The following is a 19,617-nucleotide window of genomic DNA, read 5'->3' as shown; positions in this document are numbered from 1 at the left end:
CCGTGACCCCCAGGGTGACAGCCACACCCTTGGCACAGCCTGCTGTGTCCTCTCATCCCTGACTCCTCCGAGCTTGCTGGTTTGCACCTTCTCGAACCAAGTCTCCAGGGTCCCCAAGCACAGTGCCCCCCCCCACCAGTTGCCTTCCCCTGGGTGGGCTTCAGGGCCCCCCTGAGTGAGACAGGAAGACTCGGGGCGAGAAGGCCCTGCAGACAGAGGCAAATTGGAGAGTTGCCTGCGGCCTCCAGAAGCCGGAAGAGGCGGTCTCCGTCGGGACTGAGCTGAAGACAGGCGTCTTGGGCCAGGGTGTCCTGCCTGCCTGCAGGGGCTTCCTGGTCCCGTGAGCTGGGAGGGGCCTTCCAGGTTAGAGCACGCTGCAGGGGAAACAGCGTTTTGGGGGGGCCACGGCAGTGGAGGGGGTGGGGGTGACGGGAGCCTCGGGAGCCTCTCTCCAGCTGGCAGGAGCAGGGAGTCCGGAAAGGTCCGTGGTGCACGGGCTCCTTTTCCCTGGTGAGAAAAGTCCCACACCCGAGGCCGACCCACCCTCACGCTTCCCTCTCCCTCACCCTGGCAGGTGTGCCCCGAACCCCATCTTGGGGTGTGGCTAAGCCCCCCTGCTCCAGGGCTGACCCCTCACTTCATGTGTGAGTTACAGGCATTTGGAGAGGACACGTCCGGCCCACGAACGACCTGCCACAAGGTCACCCCGAGACTCTTCCTCTGGGAGCCATGAACCTACCCCATAGGTGTGGCTAGAGTCAGACCACAGTCCTGGCCTTAAGACTGATTTCGACAGGGTGGAAAGCACAGGGAAGGCCTGCAGGCCGCCCCCTCCAGCCCTCCCTGCTTCCTGCCACTGGGAAGCAGCTTTTCTATTCGTGGGGTGCGGGCTGCCAGGGGCCTGCCCCATTCCCCCATTCCTGGGGCTGCTGGAGGGAGGCAGGGAGCCAAGAGGGAGTGCAGAACTCCTCGATCTCCGGACAGCAGCCCTTTCTGGGAGGCTCCGTGTGGGTTGGAAAGGGGGCCCTGAAGGCAGTCTGTGTCTAAGGACTTGGGGGCTGTCTGCCCCCTGAGCCAGGGGAAGCCCTCACACCCCGGAGAACCGCAGTGCAGAAGCTGGATGCAGGCTCCTCCCGAACCAGCTTCCCGCATGGCCAGGGCTGGTGTGCACATCCAAGTGCTCATCTCGTACCCCCGCCCCCCACCCCCGCCGGGCTGGGCCCCCTCAGCCCCGTGTCAGCATTTCCAGCCACACACACCGCCCACCCTCACATTCTTCTGGATCATATAGGCTATTTCTGCCCCAAACCGCACCCGGCTTTATTTAAGGAATGGGAATCTTGGGATTGCGGGAATCCAGTGAAGAAGGCCTTTTCCACCCCGGCAGTAACCAAATGGAAATCTGTGCTGGAAGCAAAACAACCTGAAATAGCAGGAGAACTGGGCCTTCTCCAAAGGCTTTTGGAGAAAACGTTACCCAAAGTGGGAAGGGCAGCTGGTCACCAAGAGGAGCCGAGGGCTAGGGCGTCTGGGAGCCAGTCACACAGGTTTGGGGCTGAGAAGGCAGGTGCCCCAAACTCAAGTGGCTGGGCTTTCGTGGGGCAGCGGGAGCAGAACCTCATCCTGACCTGCCGCTGGAAGGCCAGGCGGGGTTGAAAAGTGCATCGTGTGGGTGGAGGGCACCGTGCAGCGCCCGGGGCAGACTTCTGCTCTGGAAAGGCAGCTACGAGCCTCTGGGCTCCCCTAGGGGCCCCTCCTGCCGCTGGGGGTTCTCTCTTGGGGACCTGGATCCCCCAAGATCAAGGACAGGCCGATGACCTCACCGCCCAGCTGAGCTCCCGAGAGCGGTGGAGGCAGGAGGAAGCTTCAGGGGGTTCTAAACACTCGTAGGGGATCAAAGATTCTCATAAACAAAGGCCTAAGTGCTTACATGGAAACTCTCGGGGGTTTATCTTGGGAAATTATTCAGAGTCCAATAAAACAGAGGTTTCTGGCAAAAGAGATCTGCGCCACGTGGTGGCGTGACCGGCACAGAGCCCCGCGCGGCCAGGCTCCGGCCCACGTAACTGGGCTGGATTTCTTAGTCGAGGACCATGTGTTTCCTAAGAGACAGCTGGAGCGCCGCTGTCCATGAAAACGCAGGTGTGGCCCCTAAGAGAACCCGGTCTTCTAAAATGGAGAGAACCAATCAGGACCATGTAAGGGACTCATGTCTCCGAAGGACCCATGTCAAAGCTCCTGTGCGTGGAGGGCTGGCTGCCCCGTTTTGCTCCTGAGGTCACGGAGATTTGGGGTTCCCGGCTGCCGGTCATCCCCACTGCCCGCGGCCTCCCCGGCTTCCTCAGCAGCAGCGCATTGCACACCCGTCTCTGGCCGGTCTCTGCCAGACAGCTGCAGGGTCCTGGGGGTCCCATAGAGGAGTAGGAAGAACTCCTGCCCTGTCGTCCCAGAGGTGCGGCCCTTGGCCCAGGTCCTACTCGCCGAAGACTATCTGAGCAGACAGACCTTTGAGGCTATCACCTGGAGGATGGCAGGGCAGAGGGAGGAGGCGGGCCTGCTGGGCAGGTGGGCACACACCTGTCAGGGCGGAGGCCCCGCTCTCCTCAGGAGCTCGGCTATCATGCTGTCAGCAGCTGGAAGTCGCCTCAGAGCTCACGGAGGGAAGTGGACAGGGGCACCATGGCATCTGTCGTGTGGCCTGTATCCCATCAGCGGGCGTAGCCGACGGAAAGGGAGGCTGAAACAGAGGGGGGCCCCCCGAGAACAGGTCCCAGAGCCAGGGCTGCAGGGAGCCAGGCAGAGCTCGGGCGGGCAGACCTGCTGGCCTCTGGCAGGACCCCAGCACCCTCCTGCCCAGGGAGCCTGAACACATAACTCACAGCGTGAGATTGGGGGGTGGGGCAGGGGTGCTGGGGAGAGATCTGGACTCCGGTTGAATGGGAAGCCAGGCCCAGGGCCGCTGGGCCGTGTTTCTGGCGGGCTCATGGGAGGTGGGTACTCCACGAGCCACGGCCTCCCTGTCCTTCCTCCTTCGCTCACCAAGCAAGGCTTTCCTCCCACACTAACCAGTCAGCGGCCCAAGCGCGGAGGGAGAGGAGGGGTGGGGAGAGACCTCCGCGCCCTCCGTCCCTGCGGGACACAGAGGCGCTGTCTCGCACCCCAGTGGGGCAGTGAGGAGCTGGCCCCCAGGGGCCATCCCCTGCCCAGTCTGGAAGCACCCCATCCCTCTCGTGAGGCTGAGTCACCAGCTCTGTCCTCCAACAACCCCCACGTGTGACTTCACCGCTTTGGCTCTGAGACCCAATATCCTCCCAAGAAAGAGGAAAGGGCCCAAGGAGGAGGATCCAAGTACTCAGGGAACACAGCAGACACGCCCAGGACCTCTGGGACCCTGTGCTCTGGGGAAGCGCCCCACACACCCGCCCGCCTCACGCCCCAGGGCAGCTGGAGTCCTGCTTGAGCTCTGAGCCTCTGTCTTCCTGTCTGTGCAGTGGGGCCACGGGACCCACCCAGCCCAGTTCACGGGCCGCTATGCGCACGGCCAACAGCGGTCGTGCACAGCGCGGTGTCTCTCCGGTGTGCAGAGACGTGACCTCGGCCTCCCACTCCAACGGGGAGACACACGGCTCCTCCACGCACCACCGCTTCCTGCCTCGTCCGACCCCACGGCCGCCCAGAACAGGAGGAAAGCTAACTGCTGTCCCCATGGGAAACGATCTACCAGCCACAGTCTCGGTACACGGTCAGTCCTTTGCCAGTGTGAGCGTCCAGCCTTTAGTGTCCGTTTCCACGGTGACTCAGGTCCCTCCTCTCTTCCCCGCCCCACTCAGGGAGGGTGTGTGAGTGTCTGTAACACAGCCAGGTTCTCTGGGCACCATCCGCGGCCCCTCCTGGGATCCCCCGCTATCCTGGTTGGTTCATTTTTAATTTGCATACATTGAAGTTCAGTCTCTGTGAACATAACGTTCTCCGGGGGACAGATAGTTGGAGTCACGTGTCTACCACCCCAGCACCACTGCGTCCCCCTCAACACCCCGCTGCCTGTCTCTGTAGTCGGCCACTGGTCACCCCCGCCGCCGGCCCCGGGCTGTCACCAGCCTGGTTTCTGGCCCTGCCGTTCTGCATTTCCACACGTCATAGGAACGGAATCATACAATACACAGCATTTGGGGTCTGGCTCCTTTCAGTTAGCAAAGTGCGTTTCGGACTCGTCCGTGTCGTGAGTCAAGAGCTCACACCTGTCACAGGATACCATTCCATTGTGCGGATGCACCAAGCTCGTCTCTGTGAACCTGGAGAAGGACCTCTTGGGTACCTCTTGTTTGGGGTGATGGCATATAAAGCTGCCAGGAACGTTCACATACGAGCTTTTGTGTGAACACAAGTTTTCCGTTTATGAGATTAGGTACCTAGAAGTGCAAGGGCCAGGTCGTGGGGTACGTCTGTGCTTGGCTGTTTAAGGCACGGCCAGACTGCCTTCGAGGCGCCGCGGCTTTCTGCCGTCCCCCCAGCAGCGAGCGAGGGCCCAGCCACGCTGATGCGTGCACCGTGGTATCTGCCTTTTGTAAGTGGCGTCTTCCTATGGACGGATGACGTTGAGCATCTTTTTCATGTGCCATCTGTTGCTCTTTGGCCAAGTGTCTCCTCAGATCTGTTGCCAATTTTAATTGGCTCGTTTGTTTCCTCACTGTTGAGATTTAAGTGTTTTTTATATATTCTAGAAACAAGGCCTTTATCAGAAATGTGATCTGCAGATACTTTCTCTTGGGCGGTGGCTTGTCTTTCCATTATGTTAATAGCACCTTTCACAGAGCAAATTTTTAAGATTTGATAAAACCCAGTATGGTTGTTTTTCTTCTTTCGTAGAGGTGCTCTTGGCGCCCACGTTTGCGTTGTACATTTTGTGTGTGACCCTCCGCACTTGTGCAAAGCTCGGTTGGCCTGATGCCCCACGGCTCGCTGCTCCCACGTCCCCGTTCCGCTCGCTGGTCCCTGGGCCTGTCGTCTGCCCACGCGCACTGTGCTCACCGCTGCGGACGCGTAGCTCAGCTCGGTATTTGTAGCTCTTCCATGAGCAGCGAGGTGAGCACCTGCTTCTGAGTGTGGAGACACTTCCGTGGACCCTCTGCTCACACCCTTCCCCCCCGTTCCTCCCGTGCTGTTTTCCACCACGATGCTAGGTGCTTTTTATGTTTTAAGGGGATATCTGTTAACTCCAGGTTCAGGTAAGCACAGCAGCATGTACAAGGCCCGCGCCCTCCACAGTCACACCCCAGCGACTCCGCGTCAACCAGCCGCTCATCCAGAAGGTGCAGGATGTGGGATGATGGGTCAGGGGCGCAGTCTCACTTTGCAAAGAACACACGGGGTTTGCTGACCTGGTTTCTCCAGCCAAACGCTTCTAAGCAGCGTGTCGTTTTTGAAAGCTGACACACCGCACCCAGGCATGAGCTCCGCTGTCCTCGTGCCGCCGCGGGGGAAACGGTGACCGGCTGGCGCCAGACTGCCGACGCTGGAGCGCGAGGCCGAGGGGATGGCAGGGAAGCGCCGCTGCGCTCACAGGCTGAGAGGTGGACAGAGGGGCGGAGGTGGGCACGGCCCACAGGAGGCAGGGCGCCTCCTGTCCGGCCTCCGCAGAGCCTGGGGGCATGGCCTTTGGAGGTGTAGGTTGGGGGCCGCCCCCTGCATCCGGGACCTCGTCCCCACCGCGTGGCGGCCGCACCAGCTTCGTGGGACCCTCCGACCCTCCCGGCTCATTAGAGAAAGCCAGGGGAGGAAATGGCCGTGGCAAATAATTCAAACCAAACTGGCCGCTGGGCTTCAAGCCCAAGGGGAGAGGAGAGAAAACCAGTGGATCGCAGGCCTGGCTTCAGGCTCAGAGCCGTGCCCCCCACAGAAGGAGAGGTGCTGGGCAGCCCTGCCTTCGGGAGGAAGCCCCAGGTCCTTCCCGGGACGGGGGTGTGGGAGTGACCACGCGCTGGATGTGGGGTGGGCTGGCCGGGATGGAGCGGTGATGCAGGTCATGGGGACTCAGAGAGGGGGGCATGTGCGCCACTCCGGGAACGGGGAGCCCTCGGCCGCCTGCTGCCTGGCCAGCCTGCCTTCCGTCCCTGCCGTGGACTCCGTGCCTCGCTCCGAGGACAGTTTGTCTGGATTTTCTGGTTCTCCATCTGGGGCCCCCGACCTTGGCGAGCTCCCCACCAGCCGACTGGCTCTTGCTGGTGTTGCTGTGCTGGTGGCTGGCCGACGCACGGCCCCACTCAGCTCCGTGGCGGGTGTGTGGACGTTGGGGGTGCCTTGTAACCGGTTTGCGCCGCCACTCTTGGAGAGGCTGCCATTTTGTCGGATAATCGTTGTGGCTCTGGTGGGAAGGAGGGGGGCACAGTGACTGTCCGGGGCTCTGTGGGGTCCTCTCAGCCCGGCGGGGGCAGGGGGGCGCGTCCCGGGGCTCCAGTGGTCCTGGGTTTTATTGGATTCCCGGGCACAGAACCCCCCCTGAGCCCCGACCTGAGATGCTGAGCAGTCTGCCCCCCGACAACTTAAAGCCCACGAGGGCCTCTGTGCTGGGGAGCGAGTGGCGGGGACCATCTGGAGGCGAATGTCGCACCGAGGAGTCCTCGCCCCCCAGCCTCGCTGGATTCCCACCGCGGCTCATGTGTTCGTCCCAATCCTCATCCGTACCTTCGTCTTTCCTCAGTGTTTACAGACCACCTGGAAGATCTGTACCTTGAACACCCACGCACCCACCACCTGCTTCTCCCATCACCGCTGGGCTGTAGCATCAGCTGTCCCTGTGTCTGTCTCATGTCACTCTGTCCACCCACCCACCCCTCACCCCACCTTCCTGTGGGATGCAGTGTTTAAGTCACTTCTGCATCCGGTCCTCAGCATGCTCCCGTAAAGAGGGGCCACCCGCCTGCCCCTCGGGTGACCCGCTTGTCTCCTACCGGGACCGACACTTGGGTCACTGCATCCTATGCGCCCTGCTGCTGCCGACGCAGGTGCCCGGGCCCATCCTCCCCTCTCCCTGCCAGCCCTGAGACCCGCGTTCTCCACCCCCAGTCCCCCTCGGCAGGATGTTTCCTAGAAACCAAGACTTAGGGTCTGGGAATGCTGGACGCGTTTTTAAGTAAGTCGCAGACGTCAGTGCGCTTCTCCCCCAGATTCTTCTGCGTGAATATCATCGGCCAGAGTTGGCATCTGTTAGTGGTTCTTTTTCTTCTCTGGAGGCAAAGTGAACACACAGATTTGAAATCTCAGATCTTAACAGTGCTCTTGGATAAGTTCTGACCAGAGTAGCCAGCCAGCCTCCATGGAGACGGAGGCCGTCGCTCCAGGATAAAGCTGCTTGGGGCCCTCCCAATCAGCCCCACCGCCGACTGTGTGCAGGAGGGACACGCACCCCCCAGCATCCACACCCCCCGAGGCCAGGAGGCTCAGCAGACGTCCTCTTCTCTGCGCCCTGACACGTCCAGAGACACAGCTCGGTCAGTGCCCTTGAGGGCGTGAGGACTCACAGACCGTGGCTGGCGCTGGAGCCCCTGACCTGGGGGCAGTTCTGGGGCCTGCTCCCACTTCCAGCAAGCTCCCAGGGGGCTGGTGCTGTTGGTGCCGGGACCCCATTTGGAGAACCACGGCTCTAAACATGGTTCCTAGCCAGTGCCAGCAGCCGAGGGCAGTCCCCTGCTCAGAGCAGCCCTGACCCTCCGGAGAGGAGAGCCCACCCTCCAGCCCATCATGATGGGTCCCCTGGGAAAGGAGCAGCCAGCACACTGTCTCCTACCCCCGGGTCCCCGTCTTCGGGCCCCCACACTCAGGGCACCCCACTTTTTGGGTCCTGACTGAAGTGTGTTTCTCAAAGCATGACCCTGGACCGCTGAGGAGGTTGAGGAAATGCAGATCCCTGGGCCGGCGCCTTCAGTAGCTTGCCTCACCAAGTCAAGCAGGAACCTGGAATCTATATGTTAAGGACCCCCTCCCCACAGGGTTCTGGTGAGCAACCCTGCTTCCTGAGCTCACCCCATCTCAGGCCCGGGCTCTGCCCCCACCCCTGGGACCCTGTCTGGAGTCCTGTGATGCTGGGCCCCCAGTAGGCTTGGTGGGATTCTCGGCATTCGGTAATTTGGGAGCCTCCTCCTTGCCCGCAGCAGTGAATGCGGCAGCCCCACACAGCCCCACGCCTGGGTCCCAGCGCCGTCCATGCCCCCAGTGGGACCCTGGGGAGAGCAGGCCGGAGCCCTGCACAAAGGTGGGAGGCTGAGTGCCCGCAGAAAGCATGCTGCCTCTCCTGTGGGGGCAGGATCCCCATGACAAAGTGTGCATGCATGCATGTGCACGCGCGGACGTTCACGTGTGTGTGCAAGGTCATGTGCACGCGCAGATGTTCATGTGTGAGTGAATGTGTGTGTGCGGACGTTCACGTGTGTGTGTGAATGTGCGTGCGCAGATGTTCACATGTGTGCGAGTGCATGTGTGCGCACGGATGGTCAAGTGTGTGCGTGTGCATGTGCACGCGCGGATGTTCACGTGTGTGTGCAAGGTCATGTGCACGCGCGGATGTTCATGTGTGAGTGAATGTGTGTGTGCGGACGTTCACGTGTGTGTGTGAATGTGCGTGCGCAGATGTTCACATGTGTGAGTGCATGTGTGCGCACGGATGGTCAAGTGTGTGCGTGTGCATGTGCGCACACGGACGTTCACGTATGTGTGCAAATGTATGTGCACACGCAGATATTCACATGTGTGTATGAGTGAATGTGTGTGCACAGACGTTCACGTGTGTGCGCGTGCGTGTCGCGTGCATGCATGTGTGGGTTGATCTTTGAGGAACTACCCGCATGGGCATCAGGGAAGGTCACGGTGCTGCCCTCTGGGGCCATGCTCCCTCAGTCGAGGTGTTGGGGTGAGGGGTCAGGTGGAGCTGGCGCCAGACCCTGCAGTCCCTCTTCCCCATGTCTGTTTGGGGCCCCCCGTCCGGGAGGCGCTGTCTTGTCCTTCCCCTAGTGCTGCCACCCAGTGCCCCTCTGAATGGATGAGGCATCGGGCGGAGGAGGCGGCCTTCTTTGCGGCCTCTGATGGGCCACAGCCTCGTGAGCGGTTCTCTCGGCCTTGTCTGTGCAGGGACGTGGGGACGCCCGGGTCTGGGGTCGCGCGAGGGATGCCAGGAAAGAACGCTCCACGTCTGGCGCGGGACCTGCTCCCTGGCGGCTGGCGGGAGCCACGAGGCACAGCCTGCTGAGGAGCTCGGAGCTCGGAGGGCAGGGCCTTCTCCAGACGGCCAGGTCGTGCTGTGAATCAACACCGGGAGCACAGTGCTCTGGGTCAGCCGCTCCGCTTCCCACATTCCCTGATCCTCACTCTATCAGGTGCTTCTGTGGCTAGCTGACACGCAAGATGAGGTCTCGGTTCTGCCGAGGCTCGTCCTGACATGCCCATGAGTCCCCGCGGGAGGGTTCTGCCCCCGCAAGCACCCACTCACAGGCCCGTGTCTGCCTCTGGTTTCTGCCCCTCTCCCCGCCCCCCAGGGAGCTTTGGGCAGCGATCTGTGGCTCTGGACCCGTGGTCTCCGGCTACCTCCGCGCTCCAAACGGCAGAGATGAGGCAAGGGTTACGCTTCCCACTTCTATTTGGGGAGGGGCTGCCAACAGTGCTCGGGGTGCGTCTCCAGGCTGCTGCTCCCTCATGGGAGTTCCAGAGCCAGGGGATTCCCTGCAAGGGCGGGCTGGGGCACGCCCCACAGGGCCCAACACCCGGCACAGCCAGCAGGCTGCTCGAGATTGCAGACTCCCAGGCTAGGGTGCCGCCTTCCTTCATGTCCGAAAGCCCAGGGTGACCGGCAGTAGGTGGGGGCTGCCCAGAGGACAGCAGAGTGCAGGGGGTGTGCCCTCCCTCCCGCCTCCTAGCCTCAGATTAGACTCGTAGGCTCTGCAGCCCCTGACGTTTTGTTCTCCTGCCTGGGAAACCCCGCATTGATGTGACGACAAACAGAACTGTGCCTCGTTTGCGAAACTTCCCGCAGCCCCCAGAACTTTCTACCCTGGGGGATGCTGAGGCCTGGCAGGACAAGGGCCTCCCCAGCCCGACCTGGGGCTCATACCTCCACCTCCTGACACTCCCCATGCCCCCGCCTGGCTGCAGCTCCTTCCCCAGCACAGACGTGTCCTGTGATGGGGACAGACAGACAGCCCCAGATGCCACCCTCAGGCCCCAAGTGAGCACGAGCCTCCCGTGCCTGCAGAGTGAGCCGACATGGGAACCGACAAGGGTCCAGGCGTCTGAGCAGCTCCCCGAGGGGCCTGTTTGTCACCATAACTGCTCGCCGGCCTCTACGGACACTTAGATGACCCGACATGTCTCAGCTGCACCCAGATGCCAAATACCCGAAGCACTAGGGAGAGTGTGCATGGCTGTGCACCTCGGCTTGTTAGGTTTCTCCTGGCGTTTGCCTGCTCCTCCTTACCGTTCCTTCCCAGGAAGGAGAGCCGGTTGCTGGGTGGGTCGTGTCGTGTTGGGAGGCCCGTGCAGAGGCTGACTGCGGAGCCCTCTGGCTCTGAGATGGCGGCTGGTGCCTGAGCCTCACGCATTCCTGGGCTCCTCTGTTGCAGTTTTCAGCCGTTCAGGCATGGTCCCTGTCCAGGGTTGGAATCCGTGCTGTCACTGACTTGCTGTGTGGCTCGGGGCGAGCTGCTTTGCCTCTCTGAGCCCCAGGGGCCCTCATCGATAAGAGGGGGATAAAAACAGAACCAGCTTCACGGGCTTGTTAGGAGTCAGTGAGACACTGCCTAGCCCATCCCGTTCCAGGGCTGGCTTCCCGCAGAGCTCAGCAACGCAAACCACTGTCGTCTTGGCTGTGGTTACTAAGAGTGGGCCCCGTGGTCTCGCTGCTGTTACAGCTTGGATGGAGCACGTGGGGATGCGGGTACGGGCGTGGCTGGTCATGAGGGCGGGCGGGAGAGGGGCTCTGGTGGCGTCAGCTGCAGGGACGGCGGGGCAGCGGGACCCAGCACAGGCCCAGGTGTGCGGCACGCTGCCTGGGAATGGTGTGCGTGCAGGGCGGGTGGCCCGGGGGCGGCTTGCACAGCGCAGGAGGGAAGCCGCACGCCTGGCCGGACCGTGACTAAGCCCGGGGAGGGGGCGCGGCAGGGGCAGGTTTAGGCTCTAGATGCGGCCCAGGCTCGCAATCGTGGGTGAACGAGTGAATGAGGTCGCTACTGGAAGCTATCAGGTGCAATGGGCATGAGGGTGTGTTAGGGAAAGAACAACCTTTGTAGAAAGACCATGGAGGCTCCAGCCCTAACGGCGTCTCCTCGACACACGCTCATCCAACAGAGGGCCGTTATGCACAACACACGTTTTTAGGAAAAGATAAACACCCCAAGAGAAAAAGCGTTGAACGTACATCTCAAAGAGAAGAAATCCAAACAAATAGTAAATGTAGGAAAAGGTGCTCCGTCTATTAGCCCTTAGGAAATGTAATGAAAACCCCCATGAGACACACCGTCCGCTCACCAGGAGGTCTGGGGTGACTCGGCCATGCCGAGCATTCAGGGGACGTGGAGATGTGGAAGAGGTATGCACGCAGGGCAGGGGGTGTGAACCAGGAAGCCGTCCACCTTCCCTGTCCACGGCCCGGCCATTCCACTCCTGGGGGGGAATGCTTCTGCTCGCAGTGCCGAGCTGGACACTGCCCGGATGCTCATCGATAAACGGACAGGTGAACTGTGTTCGCACAATAGAATCTGCACACAGACACGGGAAAATCCTGCACACGGAAAGAGGCTCCACGTCCCTCCACATCAGGAAGACACAAATAAAAAGCACCGTGAGACCCCCGCTCACCCCCATCAGGATGGCACTGTCAGGAGACAGAAGCATGCCCTCACGCCCTGCTGTTGGGCACGGTCCCGCAGTTACACTCCTGGGTGCACCCCCATGAGAAGTGAAAGCAGGTTCCCCTGTTTGCACACCCACGTTCACAGCCTCCTAATTCACAACAGCCAATAGGGGAAGCTCCCGTATCCATCGAGGGAAGTGCGGGTCAGCAAAACGAGCTACACACGGTGGGACATTTCTCAGCCCTAAAAAGGAAGGGACCTCCAAGCCTGAGGACATCATGGCAGGGAGATCGGCTGCCACAACGGGACAAACGCTATGGGATTCCATGCACACGAGGTCGCCAGAGGAGTCAGATTCGTAGACACAGGGAGTAGATGGTGGAAGTGGGGAGGAGTGCATGACGGGGACAGAGTGTCGGTTTTATGAGCTCAAAAGTCGGGCCGTGGGGGCCATCGGCGGGGATAGCTGCACAGCGTCGTGAACACACTTAATGCCACCCACTCTACCCCTAAAAATGGTTAGGATGGTAAATTTTATGCCATGTATATTTTGCCACAACTATAAATAAAGATACTGGGGCACATGGGTGGCACAGTCGGTTAAGGGTCTGACTCTTGGTTTTGGCCCAGGTCGTGATCTCAGGGTTGTGGGATCGAGCCCTAAGCGGGGCTCTGCGCTCAGCAGGGAGTCTGCTTGAGATTCTCTCCCTCTACCCTTCCCCCCCACTCATGCTCTCTCTCCATCTAAAATAAATAAATAAAAATATGACGACTCTCCTAAGCATACAGTTGAATGACAGAAGCCACTCCGATTGTACCAAGAACACTTGCCCCGCTGAGCACCCCACTCCACGCCCGTCAGGTGGTGGCCTGGCTGGGGGGGGGCCTGTGCCTACGTGGGGCACTCAGCATGTGGCAACTCAGTGTGCTGTGCACTCACTCGTCTGCGTGTCCGTTACGCGCAGGAACGTCTCCCCACGGAAGGGCTCTCATAGAATACAGGCTGCGGCTTCGCAGAAGACTCGCCACGTTGCCCTTGGTCTTCCCTCACCACCACGGACCTAGAGCACGTCTTCCTGGGCCCGACAGGGTTCCGGGCCGGCTCTGCAGGAAGCTGGCATACAGGGCACCGCCAGGCCCCGTGCAAACAGCCAGGCTGTTTACAGACGCACGCACGCACACCAGCGCCCTCCGATGGAGAGAGTTAAAAGAAAGAGTGAGACAGGGGTTCTCCAAGAGCTAAGTGCCCTCCCTTGAGGTCTGGGCCCTGGTGTGGTAGGGCCCAGATGTCCCCACAGGCCACGGCGGCCTGGGGACTCTGAACTAGGCAGCAGATGAGTTGGGAGCCCGCGCTGTATTTGGGCTCTGAAAGCTGCTGTTTTTTCTGTTTTGCTGACAGTCGAGTGATTCCAGATCAACCGGAGGGCGGAGGGAGCCGCGAGTACCCGGGGAGGATAGACCCGCCCGCTTTGTGAGGACACGGCTGAGGCCTGAAGACCAAGCCTGGACCAAGTCTCCGGGCCACTTCAGATTAGAGAGAGTCTGTTCGCACACGGGTGTTGGGGAGGACGCAGGAGGGGACGGCATCTCGCAACATACCTGCAGCCAGGGCTGGGGAGGCTCCCAGAGCCACCGCTGTGGAACTTCTTGAGCCCCCACAGCATCCTTCCCCCGGTGGCCATCCTGGGAGGGAGGCCAGCACGGCCCTCGTGTTGCGTCCTAAGTGGGCAGCCGGAGGCTCCGAAAGGTGGGTGGGAGCCAGCTCCCTGGAAGCCCGCCCACAGGCTGGGGTGGAACACGGGCTCTTGACTCTGATTTCCGTGTGGGTCCCAAGTGGGTATTTGTCTCAGTGTTGATCCTCCCCCTCCTTGAAGCCTCCCGGGACTGCGGACAGGGACCAAGTGTCCGGTTGGCATCCAGGTTCTTGCCACTTTCACTGTCTGGCTGCCCGGCAAGAAAAGAGGATGAGCAAGCTAACAGAGGACCAACCGGGGGCGTCGGGGGGAGACCCTGGGAGGCGCCCAGAGCACAGCTGCTGGCCAGGAGGTCTGGCATGAGACACAGAGTCCTGGAGGAAGGAGACGTGAGGGCTGGCCACCAGCAGAGACCAACATGGACTAGGGTCCACTCACAGAAGCCTGCAGAGAAGCCCCCCCCACCGGGGCAGGGGGCCCCACACATGGCAGCAAGCGGATGTCCGTGGTGATGGGGGCAGACAGGGACACCCCTCCTCCCGGGGATGCCATGAGTGACCACAGAGCACATCAGATTTCTACCCAAGTACTTGGGTGAGAAAAAGAAGGAAGGCCCAGAGCAGCCTGATCACGCTGTGCCTGCAGGCGACTCTTCTGCCTGCAGGTGTCTGCAGGTGACGGTGGCACTGTGGAGGGAAAAGTGAACACTGCTGGGTCGTCGACCTGGAGCTGGGGTGGGCTCAGAGAGGGTGACCCGTGGGGAGAGCCGTCCAGCAGGGCCCTGTCCCTCTGCGCTTGAACCTGGAGTGTGGTGGCTCAGAGGCTGGCAGGCCCTGGTGCTGCTGCGTAGGGTTTTCCATCTAAACACGCGCTTCTAATCCACAGAGTCTGCTGGTGGCTGAGAGACAGCTGTGAGGACAGTGACCCACGGAAGTCGCAGCTGTGACCAGGGATCACAAAGGTAAGGAGTGGCCTCTTCTCTGCAGTTGGATATGGTGCCACATCCTGCTTATTTTACTGACACTTGTTGTTATACTGTGCACGGTGAGAGCTGCACCAGCGTTGGCTCATGGTCAGTGTGGAGCTGACGCGGGTCCGTGGGTTAGTCCGTGTGGACGTCAGCACGTGGTCAGTGTGGAGCTGACGTGGTTCTGTGGGTTAGTATGTTGGGATGTTGCGCGTGGTCGGTGTGGAGCTGACGCGGGTCCGTGGGTTTGTCCGTGTGGACATAGGCGCATGGTCAGTGTGGAGCTGACGCGGGTCCGTGGGTTTGTCCGTGTGGACATCAGCACGTGGTCAGTGTGGAGCTGATGTGGTTCTGTGGGTTAGTCTGTGTGGATATCAGCACATGGTCAATATGGAGCTGATGTGGTTCTGTGGGTTAGTCCGTGTGGACGTCAGCACGTGGTCAGTGTGGAGCTGACGTGGTTTTGTGGGTTAGTCTGTGTGGACGCCAGCACACGGTCAGTGTGGAGCTGACATGGTTCTGTGGGTTAGTATGTGTGGACGTCGTCACGGTCGGTGTGGAGCTGACGCGGGTCTGTGGGTTAGTCCGTGTGGACGTCAGCACATGGTTAGTGTGGAGCTGATGTCGTTCTGTGGATTAGTCTATGTGGATGTCAGCACACGGTCAGTGTGGAGCTGACATGGTTCTGTGGGTTAGTATGTTGGGACGTTGGCGCACGGTCGGTGTGGAGCTGACGCAGGTCTGTGGGTTTGTCCGTGTGGACGTCAGCATGTGGTCGGTGTGGAGCTGACGCGGGTCCGTGGGTTAGTCCGTGTGGACGTCGGTGTGCGGTCGGTGTGGAGCTGACGTCAGTGCACACTTTGGGGTGGTCATGGACTAAGAGGTGTGAGCAAACATTTGAGGGGGTCTCAGAATGCACCCAGGGTGGGAAATGGTCATTCTCCAGGTCCAAGGTGACTGATGGGCATGGCACAGAGGCCGTGCTGTCTACGCAGGGGCGGAAGGCAGGGCTGGGTGAGTGTAGTGGACAATGGGTTAGAAATAGTGACTCTGGGTCTGCATTTTTACCCTGAACCCCAGGCTGAGCCGGGGGGGGATCACATCGGAAGCTGGACGTGAACACGGGGTGCAGTCCCCTGGTGCTCTGTCGAGAAGCCCCAGGGTCGTCTCTGGGCAGAGGCGGGAGGAGCCTGCCAGTGTCACCTGTCACACCCTTGGCCCTTGGCCCCCGGCTTTCAGTTTCCCTTGGGAAGGGAGTCATGTCCTGAGGTCTACCCTGCTGAAGATGCTGTGGGAACGTTGAGCCTCTGTAAGAGGTGGGGGCGTGGCTGGGTCTGAGTGGAGCGCCCGGCCAGCACCCGGCCAGACGCCAGCTTCCAACCCGAGACCCTCTCGGCAAGCTGGTCCACATGGCTACGTGCGGCAGAGGCAAAGCACAGGAGAAAGCACCTGACCGTAAGCATGTAAGGTTTCCTGCCCACGACAGTGGGGTCCCTGCTGCGGCCACATCTCGGGGTCCCCAGGGGGATGCAGCAGCTGTTTCCTGCATCTGTGAAACGCCATCCCCAGAAAGGTTTTCCAGGGGGCGCGGGGTGACCCGGGGTGTGCTACTTCCGGGCAGGTAGGCAGGATCCAAAGCACCTTGACATTTAGCTTAAAGGGCACGAGCAGGGCCAGTGCAATTCCATCAGGATCGTGGCCAGCGTGTCATGTCGGAGACTTGCCGACCCATCTTCTCGTTTCTAAGGATTTGGGACGCGGCTGCATAAATGGTCTGTTGGCCTTTGACATTTATTGGAGCGAACACTGAGTGGTGCGTGAGTAGCTGGCTGTGTGAGGGGCTGGGGGCGCGGGCCCCGTCCTGAGCGCCGGAAGCCATCCCCATCCCGGCAGGGTTTGATCCACACCGGGCGCCTTTCTCAGACCCACTGACTGGTACACTTACAATGTGTGCACCTCACCACGGATGAATTTCCCCTAAAAGGAAGCCCTAAGCAGATACTGAACTCTAGTTATTGGCCCGAGTGCTGGAGTGTTCAGGGCGGGTACATATGGCCGTCTGCCCTTCCTTTGAAATGTACCAGACTTAGGAGGATCAACAGGCAGATAGAGGGGTGGCGAGGCAGACAACCTTGTGACGGGCAATGTGGGCTGTGGTGGTAAATCTGTGGATCTGCCGCACCATTCTTTCAGCATTTCTGACTCGAAGGCCAAACAATGCCTTCAGGGTGTGGTTCCCCCGACCTGCCCCCGAGCTTTGCTGGGGCTCCCATGAGTCACCACCACCCAGGGCTGGGGGCAAGGGCCAGGCGCCCATCCCTGAGCCACTCCTGTGGTCGGAGCCGAGGCCAGGCACCTGCTCCTCCCATGGGGGTGCTGAGTGTGGGGGGGCTGCAGCCACAGGACAGGCAGGGCCGCAGGTGTGTCTGAGGCAGACACCTGATCTGACAGGTGCAGAGGCTCCTGCTGACTCAGTCAGGCCCTGCGTCCCATGTCGCTAGCTCGGCCCACGGGGGACGTGCATTCTGGGATACCAGCATTTCCTTTCTATGTTGGAACTGTCTACCCACATTAACCCCTGGCGGTCCCGGTCAGTCGGCCAGGGATGTGATTCTTCTGCCATGGCCATGCCTTTGGTCCTTGGAGGTTTCGCTCGTCCTGTCTGTCCTAACATGGGTGAACTCCTGCAAGCCACAGGTCCCCAGATGCTCCCCTGTCCTTCCCCACAGAACCCTTTACAGGTTAGGACCGAGGATTCCGTGGTGCTTCCCTGCGTGGCACAGTGGACGTGCTCCTTGAGTCCCAGACTGTGGTCCTGGTCCCCAAAATCTGATGTTATCGGTGGTCTCAACCCCCAGGTGGTTTCTGCACCTGCGTGTTTGCTGAAACCTCCCCCGGAACCAGCCCCCGCTACCTCCCTGGGCTGCTGGGCCCCTGGGGGTTGCAGACGGCTGTCCCCCCACACCTGGCCTGGGCCCCTGCTGGCGCTTTGTCTCGAGCAGGTGTGGGAGGGGATGCCATGTCTGCACGGAGGACGTGGCATCTCTCGCCCGATGCCCAGGTGAGCTGCTCTGATCTCGGGAAGGAATGAGGAAATGCCCTCACGCCCCCCATGCTGCCCGCAATGCCCCCAATGTGGCCCGTGGCACAGGCTGCCAGAAGGCCCATGGCCTGCCCATCCTTTCCCCATCCTGTTACGGTGTGTTTGCCGCATTCAGGGGAATACACGCAAAGCCAGGAGAGCTATGCGCCCACCAGCGCCCCCTCGCCCGGCCAAGACACAGCCACCACCAGCCCATCGTGGCTCCTTGGGACGTGCCCGCCCCCAGATTTGCCCCCGGAGGTAGCCTCACTCCTAATGCTCTTCCTGTTCTCTTGCTCTCTTTGGATTCGCCAGCAGACAGTGTCCCTGAGCCCCAGGTCCTTGCTGCAGGGTGCGAGCATGGTGTCATCCGGGGTGTCTCGTCCCGGGCCTCGCTTCATCGCATGGATGTTGTTTCTGCCGTGAGGCTGTGTGCTGCCCGTTGTGTGAGCCCCAGTCTGTTGACCCGTCCTCCCACCCATGGACACGGGGGAGCTCCCCGCTGTCACCGTTGCCGGCAAAGCCGCCAGGCTCACCCCGAGCCCCCGCCGTGCGAGGGCGTGTCCAGGCGCAAGCGTGCTCGTGGATGCTGCGTGCAGAGGACGCGCGTGCACAACGCGCCAGCCAAGCCCGCGCTTCCAGGGGCTGCACCGCTGTCCACACCCACCAGGGGGCAGCCCTGGCCCCAGGCGCCACGCAGCGGCATGGGCTGGGTGAACCCTCCTCTGTTCTTTAACGAAATGGTGGTAAATCCCACCTTTTACTTAGTTCACCTTCTTGCTGCAGTTATAAACACCCATCATTTAGGCCAGGAAAGAGCTCTGTAAGGCTTCGATGAGAAATCGTGTCCCCTCCCCCAGCACCATTTCCTGTCCTCACGTAATTACGCTCAGTTTGTGGAGCTGATTCTCGTGGTCTCTGTCACCGTATTACTGGGAATGTCCGTGGATTACTACCTCTTGAAGTTCCGATTTAGACACCGTGTGTTTGATCTCCACCCTCTTGCACCCCCTGGTGAGGTCCACGGCACTGCAGATGTCCTGATGCTCACGCAGCCACGATTCGTGGCCGTGCTTGGTCAGGCCTTTCCTGGTTGTTATTACACCCTGTGTTATGCGTGTTTTGGGTTTGTGTTGGTTGGTTGGGGTTGGCTGGCTTGCTTTCCTGTGCACTGATTGCTAACTCGAACCCAACTCCCTCCCAGTCGTGGGGGTCCCCTCTCAACACCCTCGAGCACCTCAGACCATGTTCCATCTCATCCCCATGAAGAAGTCTCTTCTGGAGCTTTCTGCTGCACGCCTTGACAGGCTGTCCTTTCTGCCCGGTGCCCGGGTGATGCTCTGGGAGCCTCATCCCCCCATCTTCCCGGGGAGGGTCCCCACCTTGCTCTCCCATTGGATCCCCTGCTTCCAAGATCCATCATTCACTTTGCTTTACTCCCTTGTGTTCCTGGAGCGTGCCCCCAGTAGCTTCCTGAGCAGAAGGGGCCTATCTTCAAACGTGTTTATTCTGCTCTGTCGCTCAGGCCCCTTGGTGGCTGGACCTGTGTTTGACTCATCATGTGCGCCTTTGTTCACTCCACTTGTCTTGCCTAGAACATCATCTCCTCCCCCTATACCCATCCAAACTTTATCAGTCTAGAGGCTAAATGCAACTACCACCTCCTCCAGGAAGCCTTCCCAGCCTCCTCAGTCCCAAGCCATCGCTTCTTTCTTGTAACCCTTACAATACTTACGATCTGCATTACTCCTTTGGCATGTACACTTGTACTTATTCATGAATTCAGCACACGTTTCTTGAGCAACTGTTATGTATGTTAGAGGACTCCACGATGATTCAAAAACAAGCCTGCGTCAAGGAGAATCCGCGAGTACTGGAGCTAGGAGGGACCCTCGATGCCACCCCACGTAACACCCTGTCATACAGAGGGAGAGATGGAGACCCAGAGACTGTCCAGCGAGGACCCAGCCCAGGTGTCCTGACTTCCTGCCCCCTGTTCCTCTTGGGGCAGGGACTACCGTCCGAGGAGCCTTAGTCTCC

General features: G+C 60.5%; 1 protein-coding gene across 3 annotated transcripts in view; it reads left to right on the top strand.

Annotated features, from left to right (window-relative positions):
• ZNF469 (zinc finger protein 469) overlaps positions 1–19,617 on the top strand; it is a 189,867-nt gene that overhangs the window by 61,952 nt on the left and 108,298 nt on the right. For 2 of the 3 annotated variants that reach the window (XM_064581075.1, XM_064581074.1), the window contains exon 2: positions 14,414–14,489. The gene's annotated coding sequence lies outside the window, so the exon portion shown is untranslated. Of the gene's footprint in view, positions 1–3,437; positions 3,743–14,413; positions 14,490–19,617 lie in introns of those variants that run through there. The other variant, XM_064581073.1, reaches the window with a different exon arrangement.

Source organism: Mirounga angustirostris, unplaced genomic scaffold (genome assembly GCF_029215605.1).
Source record: "Mirounga angustirostris isolate CCGP_5_RB_7025 unplaced genomic scaffold, mMirAng1.0.hap1 SCAF_16, whole genome shotgun sequence".
NCBI classification, from domain to species: domain Eukaryota; kingdom Metazoa; phylum Chordata; class Mammalia; order Carnivora; family Phocidae; genus Mirounga; species Mirounga angustirostris.
This window is presented reverse-complemented; position numbering and strand designations above follow the sequence as displayed.